The sequence below is a fragment of the Festucalex cinctus genome, chromosome 12, assembly GCF_051991245.1.
Source record: "Festucalex cinctus isolate MCC-2025b chromosome 12, RoL_Fcin_1.0, whole genome shotgun sequence".
Taxonomy (NCBI): Eukaryota; Metazoa; Chordata; class Actinopteri; order Syngnathiformes; family Syngnathidae; genus Festucalex; species Festucalex cinctus.
In genome coordinates this window covers 844934-856995 of record NC_135422.1, presented here as the reverse complement: position 1 = coordinate 856995, position 12062 = coordinate 844934, and the positions used below count along the sequence as shown (strand labels likewise).

General features: G+C 40.7%; 1 protein-coding gene across 2 annotated transcripts in view; it reads left to right on the top strand.

The window, feature by feature from the left end:
• The first annotated feature begins 2828 nt into the window (after nt 1-2828).
• alk (ALK receptor tyrosine kinase) overlaps nt 2829-12062 on the top strand; it is a 252256-nt gene continuing 243022 nt past the window's right edge. For both annotated transcript variants that reach the window (XM_077538429.1, XM_077538428.1), the window contains exon 1: nt 2829-2980. The gene's annotated coding sequence lies outside the window, so the exon portion shown is untranslated. The remainder of the gene's footprint in view (nt 2981-12062) is intronic.

The following is a 12062-nucleotide window of genomic DNA, read 5'->3' as shown; positions in this document are numbered from 1 at the left end:
CGTTGCCCCGAGTCAGCAACAAAGAAGAGGTCGTCTATGATTTTGATGAGAGACGTTTCAGGTTGACACCAGATGGAAAAGCTTCATCGAGCTCAATGATTGGACGTCACCCACCCAAAATGTATTTCATGTATTTGTATTTGTCCAACAAACTCCAAAACGTGATGCGCACGGGAAAACAAAATCGAAGCTGCTATTGTTACGTGTGCATTTTCTGTTGATTAGTTTCACCTGTTTTCTGTCAGTCCTGCTCTTGTGTTTCATTTCCTGCCTGCCACCAGTGTCTCATTGCCTCGATCATCACTCAAGAGTCTATTTAGTTTCTCATTTAGTCTCCAGCTGTGTTGTCCCATTTGTTTTTGTTCTGCATCCTTGCTCCGTTCATTTGTCATCACTCTTTGCACGTCATCTTTTACCTGCTTTCAACACTGCTGCTGACAGAAAGAACAATGGAAAAGAAAACCACACAATTTGTGTGTTTTGGGTTATTATTTTTTTTATGTGAAACACATTTTTATTATTTATTACTTAAAGACAGAGGATGCCAAGAAAGGGTGAGACAAAGAAGGACACAATCTAACTGCAGCGCACAGGGAAGGCTGCCGAAAATCTCATCTCTACCCCGTCCCACTCTCGAGGAATTCCACATTGCAAGACCGAAGACAAGGGCAGGCAAAATTCTCTTGGACTGACCCCACCCAGAACATTTTTCAGATCATTCCCTCAGAAAGGTGCAATACAGCAATGCACACTAAATCCCGCAGACACACAAACTAAATGAGCCAAGTCTACTATGTGGTTGAGGAAGTGTTATGCTAAAAGGATCCACTAGACGTCACTGTCTGACCCCCTAAACAGAATGTCAGAAAAAAAACAACCAAAAATATTTCTCGCTTTTTGAAGACATTTTGAAAGGAATATAGATCTGGGGGGCAGGGTGGAGTTTTTTCTCCGGGTCCTCTAAATCTGGGTACTGTCACATCAGATCCAAAACAGACACGTAATGGGTCGTGAACTCTGGTGCCCAGGCCCAGACATGACAGACTTGGCATCGATTCAAGCGACTCGCCAATCTAAAATGCATTCAGATAAGAGTTGATATCCTATTTTTCATCAGGTCTGAGACATAAGTCACACTTTGGGTAGATCTAATTGCTGAGTCATCCCCAAATGTAATTGGCAAATGTAAATGAATGTAGGCTGTTGAGAAGCAAGAAGTAGTATCGAATGTGGAGATCTTCTGATGTTTTAAATAAGAAAAACCGATTGTTGTAGAACTCAAAATCATAGCGAAATTTGTCTAATTTTGGAGCTGCCAGACATTCATTCATATTCAGTCTTTTCTATGTATTTTTTTCTTTTCTAAAAAGGAATCTATTAAATAAAACAATGTGCAGTAGGCAAACATTTGGAGTGTGGACTGTGGAGACCAATTACATATTTATTAAGATGTCTTCAGAACCGTACATTCATTTTAAAGCCCATGAAAAGACGCAACAATGGAGAATGTTGCAACGCACATCCTGAAATGCTTCGAGCCATTTGGATCACGAGTGCAGCACAAAGATACTCAGGCTGTAGATGCAATAAGATGTAACTGTGGAAACAAAAAAAATGATATTATCCAAATACTGGCTGTTGTGTTTTGAACGTTTTGGGGGTTTTTTCTTCTTCTTCTTCTTCTCAACTCAACTCGTGTTTCTGAAACGTCGCTTAGCCATGAACCGAGTCTAACATTGTTGAAAGACAATCGGCATTGCATGTACTCATCATGAGCTGCAGCACAGATGAAAGCAATGGCTAATGAATATCAAGTAGGCTACGTGCAGTCAACAGCGGCAAGATGAGAAGGCAAGGTGGCAAGAAAAGTGCTAGCAAGCCATGTGACAAGCAGAAAAGCCACATCAAGGCCTGTGGCGTGTGTGGGGGCGATAACAATAGAACAGAAGAATGCCCTGTCAAAGGAGAAAAATGTCACAAGTGCAAAAAGGCCAACTACTATGCAAGAGTATGCAAAGAAAGCAAGACTTCCGACACACGACAGAGCAAAACTCAAAGAGAGATTCTATACGTTCTGAACACTTTGTAGGCTGAAGAGGATGACGATGAGTAAAGTGGAAATGCAGACATCGAACTGGGACCACTGTCCCCGCAACTGATGTTCAAGTCCCACAAACTGCCTTTGCCCCCCCCCCATGATCAAAACACCATTAATAGCCCCTGACCGTCGGCAAACAAGCGATGGGGGACATTCATACACAGTGCAGGGCCACTGTTGCATAAAGGGGAGGTACAAAAATAGGTTAGCCACTCAAACGTTCTCTGTAGTGAAAGACAGCGTGACACTGTCAAAGAGAGCAATTCCCAGTTGGGCAGCATTCCAAGTGAATATTAGGGGTGGGACAAAAAACCGATTGACCGAACCATCGTTCGTCAAAGGGGAGCTCAACGACCGTATCGGTAAGCAAACTCGTCAACCGAAACAAAGTCCGTCGCGAATCCTTCGATACGTTGCTTGTAAAGCTGTAAACCGGATATCGCGTAGTTGCGAGTGAGGCTGTATGGTTTTCATAACAATAGCAAGAGTTCTGCGCCGTGCTCTACTTTTTCTTTTGTTTACATTTCAGTAGTATCACTCTTCAAGCTCCTTCCGTGTTGACAGAGAGCTAGCAAATTAGCGCTCAGAGACGCTTCATTCCCCGGATGTTGTAAACATAATGCAAAGACGTCACGCACCGCCCACCGTCAACGCCCGACTCGCGATACGTCACGGGATAGTGTGCGCGCGCACGCGCGTGCGTCACAGCGAGTGACAGCATGCCACTGAAGACAAAAAAAAAAAGACAGTAGCATAGCAGGAAGCCATGGCTATCGAGTCCTCTCGGTGCACTTGTTTGTACCGGCGTTGGTACTGCGCGTGAGCCAAAAGAAGAAGAAGAACTTCCGTGACGATCCAATGCAATGGATCCAAACTGCACAGGTATGTCCCACAGCCAACACACCAGCTAAGCTAAAAGCACACAGCAAGCATCTCATTTCTCAGTTTGTGGCTCCCTGTCAATGTACACTAGCATGAGCAGCAGATTGTTGATCAAAAGGGAAGGGTACTTTTGGCAATATTTTTGGATATATTAAGTGGTTTAAAATATGTTTGATCGATTTATTGTTCCATAAGGTGGCTTCATATTTCTTTTGGCTGGATGGTAGGTTTATTTCATGACCTTAAATTTATGTTTCTGAACTACTTCACACTGTGCACATATTCTGTTTAATTGTGTTGATGTCTTTTTAAAGGTTAAATATTTATATATCAAATTAAACTATCAGCCTTTTGTTTTCCTGATCCTTATTTTGAATAGAAAAATCCCCCCAATTATAACTGTCAATAACTACTAATAAATATTGAAACTGATACATTTTTCAGTCATACGTCCAGCCCTTTGTTGTGGTCTATTTAAACAATTGATTGATTCAATATATGAAAATATAGAAGACATTTTTGTTGTTGTTTTTTTTAACACGTTTGAAGATACTGTAAAAATTTGTTCCACGTAAACATGGAGAGAAGAAGGCCATGAGGTACACAGGAAAAGGAGGAGAAAAGCGCAAAGAGTGCACAAACGAAGACAGCTTTATTTTTAAATGATTATTGTATGTTATTTTACGGAGGAGGAGGGGTTCCTCTCATGTAAACTTTATTACTCTAGTTTATTACCGTGCTCAATGACCCACTGCAACGTTTATTTTCATGGCTTGTCCTGCCTAAGACACTTGTTTTTCTTTACATATATATTTTTTTGTTCAAATGAGCTGCAATTAGATGGAAAAGTACGAGCAGGTGGGGGGCCGTTTGCAATTATTGACAATAACTTCCCAACTGTTTATTTACCTCTCGCCAAGAAACTTGATTACAAAACAAGCTCCTCACGATCATAAAAACAGAATAATTGAAGAAAAATGATGAACGTGCCGAACGGAGTGGTGCGCTTGCATGTTCCCGACATTGTTAAAGCACCCGAATGCACCATGTTGCCTGTGTAGCAATCATGTGACTTGTATGTGATTCTTCCCTCTTAGCATGCATGAAGCTGTTTAATGACGCCCCAGTTGGAGTTTAACTGTAAAACTAAACACGCAACAAAAACAATGACACACATTTATTCCTTCATCCTCCAAAACGGAAAAGTGAAGCGGATGAGACTCGAGTCGAGCTCAGGTGTTATCAGGAAGCTCCTGCAAGCAGAAGCAAATGGCATAAACTAGTGAGGAAATATGAGTCCAACTGCATTCAATTTTCTTTTATTTGTGGTGGAGTCGGACACAGGAAAAGCCAAGGCCGCTGTGTGTGATAGTGGCGAAGTTATTAGCAATAAATGCATGAAACCATCACATCTTAAATGACATATTGCACAGCCAAACACAAGTCCGCCATTGTGGTACACCCAGAAGCAAACCAGAAGCTTCAAATGGTTTGAATGTTCCAGCATTTAATCGCAAGCTTAATATTCAAATGTGCATCTATATATATATATATAGATATTTTTTTTAAAGTAGCCTATATGTATTTAACTTTGAAGTACAACTTTTTTGTGAATTTAGTCTTCGGGTAACCTTTGTTATTAAACATTCATTTCGATCATTTATGTGCAAAATATTTGGTTGAATAATTATTTACAGTTTTTTGACTTTCCAATATAATAGTGTTAATGTTCCTATATCTAAACGCAGTGTTTGTGATGTTTGTGCATCAAATAAAGTGAAATCTTTGCTTCTCCAGAAAACGCTACATGCAACTTTACGCGCACACATCCAACCGTCAACTTCCTTAACCATCGTCATCTGAGCTCGCGAGAGCCAGAGTGGATACTTCATGGAAATAGTAAATCCCATAAATCACAGTGTTCATGTCCAAACTGTGCAAAATGTTATGGAATAAAACTAAATACTAGTATGCTACTATATTTTAATGTTGGTCACAATGGTGGCAAGTTAAGTAGTTTTTTTTCCCCGATGGTACTTGGCATAAAACGTTTGAGAACCAGGTTCCAGGTCCAACATGGTGGGTGTGTCAGAAGTCTGAACGGGAGAATCGTTGCACCTTGAAAGTTAAGTTAAAAAACAAAAAAACAAAGAATATCTAACGTTAATAGAACCATGACGGCACTGACATTTTCATTAACAATGGCATTAAAAAAACAGATGCTTAATAGTTAAGTCGGTCTAGCCGTGACTGATGTCTCTTGTCTACAAAGTAGCCTTTACTAACTTTTTGTTTGTATTGTTTGGTAATAGATGCATTATATGCATGAGCTACTTGACTGTTTTCCCAAGTAACAACACACAGCTGAGGCAACAGACAAACCTTCAGATAGAAAAGCCACGCAACTAGTTCTGAAACCAAATCATTAATTACGGAATTCAATGAGGCCCACGCCGAAAACACAACTGCACATAACTGCAGCATCCTCTTGCTGCCATCCGAAGCGCGCCTCACTAATAGGTCTGTGACAGGAACACGACGAAAAAATAGCTTATTAAATGAAGTTATTAATTCATGTCTCGTGACCAGTGAGACGAGAAATTAAGAAACAGAGGGGAGCTACATAATTAATGGTCCAGCAGCGCCGCCACACCAACTTTAAAACACTGAACACAGGATGCATCTAAAATTCACAGCCAACTCCTTCGTAGACGAGCGAGACTGCAGCAGCAGGTACGGAAGGTAACATCGTTTAAAACAAAGCAGCAAATGTCTCATCTCAGCGGAGCTTTTATACTTTGTTTTGGCTTTGGCGAATATTTAAATATTATATCTTAAAGTAAATTGCAGTAAGGGTGGATTTTAACATTAAGGATGTTCATCATAACCCAATGCTACTTTACTCACAAAAATGAGTTCTTCTTGCTATCTTTTTGCTTCACCTTATTGCAGTACCAGCCTCCTGCAATAGGAGGTGCCGGAGTCGGACATATAATCGCTCTCTCCGTCAGCTCCCCTGAGACAGAAGAGACAAACAACCGTTTGATAGCATGATATGAGGTAGACAAATCAGCAGCGTTTCACTTTGACCTGTCAGTGAGCCTGAGGGGTTTTGTACAGTGTAGCATCATCCGATCCGAAACGCGCATCAACGTATACACAAGTGTGCTGGTGAGCTCATCTGGCATGTGGATGATGCACATGAGCTGGCACACAAGCGCAAGTTGTTTCGTAAGTCAACAATTTTTGAATTAATTCAAACTTCTTTCCCCCCCCCAATAAGATACTGTTGACTGTTCTAATGGCTGACCTCATTCAGTCCCTGATTTGCATCATTTTTCCTTTGCATTGGAATGTGCTCTGTTGTAAATATTAGCCTACACGTTGTTGCTGTTCTTCATGTTCCGACACGAATGTTACTTTTTTTTTTCTTTGCAAAAACATTTGATATGTTTCTCACATACTTAGAGGAGCTTGCATTTCTTTTATTTCCCAAAGTAGGTACATGAAGCAAATGAAGCTTCATGAAGCACTTGTGATATTTTTGGACTCCTCTCGTGGACACTCTTGCTTTAATGCACTGAAAATTCAATCAATTTCCATTGCGCTAGCCTTTAGCTTTAAACGAATAGCACCATCTAGAGGAGTCAAAAAAATATTGCAAGTGCTTCATGAAGCTTCATTTTCCCATCACTACACATGAGTGATGATTATTGGCTAATTACAGTTACTGATCACTTGTTTACATTGAATTTAACACTTAATTTTGATACTTTTGATAGTGAAATACTTGAATTAGGGTCTACAGTATGTCTACTTGTTGCCATTTAAAAGTGAAATAAATATTAAGTAAATAACCTGTACATACAACCCCGAAAGATCTGAATTCTTTGACTTACTTGAAAGTTTTTTGTTTTTTGTTTTAAATAAAAGTAATGTAATACTTTCCCTGGTAACTAATTACATTCATGGAGTAATTTATGAACTAATGCTCGCGTGAGTCTTCTGCGGGGACTTCTGCTTCCTCCCAGGTACCAAAAATATGTCTGCTCGGTTGATTGAATACTCAAAAATATCCAAAGTTGTGAGAATTGTGCCTCGCGCATGGCTGGCAGTCACAGGGTGTCCGAGCCTTAAAGTCAGGATAGGCGCCAACAAAGTAACTGACTGACTTTGTTGATGTTGAGTAACAGCGAAGCGGATGCGCGTCCGACCTTTCTGAACCCAGTCACGCAGTTGCTAGTCTGAGGTAGCTGTTCACGATAGCGATCAAGAAATCATCACACGGGTCTTTGAGGGCGCAAAAGACCCTCTCATCATGCTGAATGTGGACTTTACAGCAACAGGATTGATGACGCGACATAAAAGCAGGGACGAGGGCCGTCCCGAAGGAGTATGTCAGAGGCTGATAGTCTCTATATGCTAATTTAATTTTAAGCCTGCTCTTACAGCCGCAGTTATGTCACGTCATCATGTAATAAATGGAGCAGCAGGATTATACTGTTGACTATATCTGCCTCGCTTTGTGTGAGCGCGTTTTGTCGTGCGTGCACAAAAGGGTACCTGCGTGTAATGCAAGTTATTACAACACATGAATGAACTTATTGCAATACATGAATGTGCAAAACACAATGGTGTCCTGGTTTTTCAGTACAATACAATATTGCTCGGTCGGCACGGTGGTTAAGTGGTTATCACGTCCGCCTCCCAGTTCTGAGGACTCGGGTTCGAGTCCAGGCTCCGGCCTTCCTGGGTGGAGTTTGCATGTTTTCCCCGTGCCCGCGTGGGTCTTCTCCAGGTACTCCCGTCTCCTCCCACATTCCAAAGACCCCAACTACTGCCCAAAGCCAAGTGAGGTAGGCTCCAGCACTCCCCGCGACCCAAGTGAGGAATAAGCTGTCAAGAAAATGGATGGATGGACAATATGGCTCATTCAACAATATGTCAAGAATAATCCATCTATCCATTTTCGAGGATTTTTGGGATTGAAGATAAGATAGAGCCTCTACCAGCTAACTTTGTGCAAGAAGTGGGGTATACACTAGCATAATTAAAAAAACAAAAAAACAAAACAAAACAAAACAATACAATGAATCCGGTGAACAGCAGGGCTCCGTCTCAATCCCCCGTGAATAGTGAAAATGTGCGAATAATTGAAAGTGTCATTGTCCCAAAAAGATTTGCAAGTTTCGAAGTATGACATGATGCCAATGATGGAGGATAGTTTAACCCTAGTTAAAAAAAAGAAAAAAGAAAAAAAAAGAAGATCAATGAACAGGCACATTTGCGAATGTTGAAACCAGGGCTGGACCGGCACAAATAATTGGCATTTTACCCGCCAGCCCAGCCCGACTCCTGACTAGCCGATATTGTAAATGGATTCATGGGCTGCCCCCTCTAAATGTGGGCATGAGACCACTTCAAAAATGGACCTTCAGGAAACTCATGAAATTACAGATAGATCCTCCCTTACCCTGTCATCCAATGATGAACAGTAATTGATGGAGAATTTGCAACTACTTGTTGGAAGGACATGATTCTGCATGCTGACAACAGTCAAGGTACCCATGAGCAAGGCATTGAACCTTACGCAATCAGGACCATTCAAGCAGCGCGTCACTCTGACATTGCTCCTTGTATGTCTTGTATGCATTTGTCTACTTTTGCTTCTCTGTGTGGTGTGCAGCAAAAAATAAAAAGCAGAGTGTAAATTCAATTTCCTCTAGCCTTGAGGGGAATTAGTATATTAAATAAAACGTTGAAAGAAAAAGTTCTAAGCGACGTGCAGAAGCAGACTCTCTCTCCTCCTCTCAATATGTGTCTTGTATTACAGCAGTTAACATCTATTTACACCTGCGTGGCAGTTTGGCTTATGAAAGTGTTGACGTGTAGTCAGTGGCACTGCAGCGGTTCATCGTCTGACATCCGTTTACAAGTTTGGCTTCTGTGGTAATGCAGAGAGGATGTGATTGTGCGTGCCAATGGTTGTCTGTCTGTGCCACGTGGCGAACTGTTGACCAGTATGTCGACGCCGTCTTGAAATAATTTAAGGGGCTCGGCGGAAGTCAGGCCAACACGTCCAGATCAAATGATTTGTGATGATACAGCCCCACTTGGCCATCATTACACTACATTGCTTGGCCTATCTTTGCTGCAGGATATACGATTATGTGCAATATGAATTCACATGTATAACGGAACTTGCGGTGTTCCACAGGGTTCAATTCTGGGACCACTGCTGTTTTCATTGTATCTGCTGCCCCCTGGGGTTCACCTTAAGAAAACAGCAGTGGTTGTTTTAAAGGGCTGTACAAATATAGAGTTGAGAGATGGGAGTCAGTGTCCTAACTGCATGATTTGCAATGTCAAGTTGAGCAATTCGAGTCCACCAACCCTAGCATGGCGATGCATAGGAATAAAAAAAAAAAAGAAAAAAAAAAGTCATATTTTCTTTTTAAATAAAGAAGTTTTTGGTGAAAGCACATAGGAAATTGTTGGGGTTCAGTACCTCTAATAAAAGTAAGAACTTAATTAACTTAAAATAGGTGCTGAAAAAGGAAAGAAGATTGAAGAATAAAAGAAACAACATTGTCAAAGAAATACAAAACACCTCTTAATAATCTATTCATAATTACAACAAATACTTGCAAATGTGTCCTCCAGTAAAGTTATTCTCTGCGGACTCTTTTTGGGAGCTCGCTTCTGTGTTGCATGTGCGCTATTTTTGGCAGCCCATTAAATCCATTCATTACAATTTTTAGTGGAAAATCCTTTTCAACACTGTTTGCATCCATTTGGGCCGCAGGTTAGTTGGAGCCTCTCCCAGCTGGCTTTGTGCAAGAGAAAGCTGGGCTGCACCTTGGACTGCTTTGTCAGCCAATATGGACAAACATCCGTTTCCACTCGCATTCACACAATTTATAGTCTGTTTCATGACCCTAACCTAACGTGCGCCGTTTTGAAATGTGACGCACGAGTCATGCTTCGGGCCTCCAAAAGAACAGGGTCTTGTTCAACCTTTGAAATTTCACTTTACTGAAGTCACACTCAATGTCTGCGTTCACTTCACGAGACACTTCTGTATTTGTTCACAAGATGTAAAACTTTAGAAGAGCCTAATGAAGCCCCTGGGTCATGACTTATGCATAGTGGTAATAAAGTGAGATGAATCATTGATCTCCTGGCGAGCCTTTTTCAAAAGTCTAATCTCACCCTTTAGTCTGAAAGTGCGGTGAGAAGAAGCCCATTTTCGTAACTCGAGCTCCCGCGTGGCTGAGAAAATGTCACGGTGTAGCATTACTGGTTGACTCCCACGAGCTCAGTGTCCTACATAAAAGAAGAAAAGGCTTTCATTTGGATGTCACAATGGCCTTAGAGGAGGGGAAATGACAAATATAGAATTATCTTTTACTAGCGTGTGAGTCAAATAATTACCTGAACATGGCTTCTTGTATATTTAGTTAAAATAAAGTCTCTTTTTTTTTTTTTAGTTTTCACTTTCTTTTGTGACACTCTTGTATTATATTCATTGTTTTATCATGAAGTCAGTTTAGTTTCCAAAAAAGCAAATGACTTGCTCATAAATAGTTCGGATTATGGTCTGTCTGGGGATTAAATATCTTGTGTGTAGGCTAGCAAAATGAAAACCACATTTGACACATAAAATGATGTACAGTATTTCTTTTTATAGCTCTGGCCAGCAGTTATAAGACACCACAGACTGCAAATTGTCACATTGACCAAAATGTTATCAGGCCAAAATTATGGAGTGATATGTTGACCTCTGTGGAGAAATGCCACATAGAATATGTCGATTGAGAAACTGTCACTATTGTTAATATTGCTCACTAGAGGGCACTAACAAGTCAGGGAAAAGAACGTGAAGCGGCCACTGAAAACAAGCATGTCATGTAAAAAAGATCTTTCATGCGCCATAAACAGCAAAAAGATAATGCTGTATTTGCGCTGCTTTTGTGTTGCAATTGCACATGTGTAAATTCATTTTGTGGTATTGTAGTTCTGCTTTTGACTGTGTGGATTGTCATGATAATTAAGACTGAATCAAGGCAACATTGGCTGCTCGTGTTTGTTGAATAAAAAGGCTTCTTCAATTCTTAAATCTCGGTGTGGAGTCCCTCTATTTGTGGTGTGTTCTCTGCAGGTGATGAACAATAAGGTCTTGTTCTTGTTGCCCTTTGTGATAAGCGAATGAGCATCCTGCATACCAATCTTTTACTGACAAACAACAGTCGCAATGCAATGTGGAAGGGAAAATACTGACCGCATCAGAAGCTAATGCAACACATCAAACCTATCAGTGTTGTAATTCCAGTTGGTGCATCATTCATTTGAATCCTACACATTCTTATGGTGTGCTTTCTGGGTGGTTTAAATCGCATGTAAGAGAAACCCTGTTTTAAATGAGGGTAACAGTAGTAGAAAACAAATCAGAGGTCAACCAACTTAATCCAACAGACGCACTCACCCGTGCACAAAACACAAACCTCCAATTTGCTATTGTTCCGTTTTACGTCACAATGACTGAGTCTTTTGTTAACATAAAAGGTATTTGATGGTAAATATTTTCGACCACTTTTCGTCAGGTCAAAGAGTCCAAATCACTCTTCAAACATCCTACGAAACAGCATAATTGACGTCCAATCGACGGGTGTTTGATGACTTTTAAGGGGCGGGGAAAAACTGCTCAAACTCACCAACAACATCACGTGTGTGAACTTTGCTCAATTTTGCTTGGGAAGGATCGAAACACTGTTTGCTCGAGTCCCAATACGTTTCCGACCTATCTTTATGGAATTGCTGTCTAGTATCAAAGAAAAAGTGCCTGACGCAATTTCTTTTTGCATCTTTCTTTTCATAAACTCATGAAACGCACATATGTAGCATAATTCTACTTCTCCTTGAATTGAGCAAAGATGCATCCAATGAAATTCTCCCGCTCGACCTTTTCTCTCGCTCATTCATTCTAAACTTGGCTCAGCTTTTACATTTCTTATCTTGATGTCTGAGGCGCTTTTCTTGCTTTTAAATCAATTTCCTCCATCGTGATTAATAAAGTTGAATT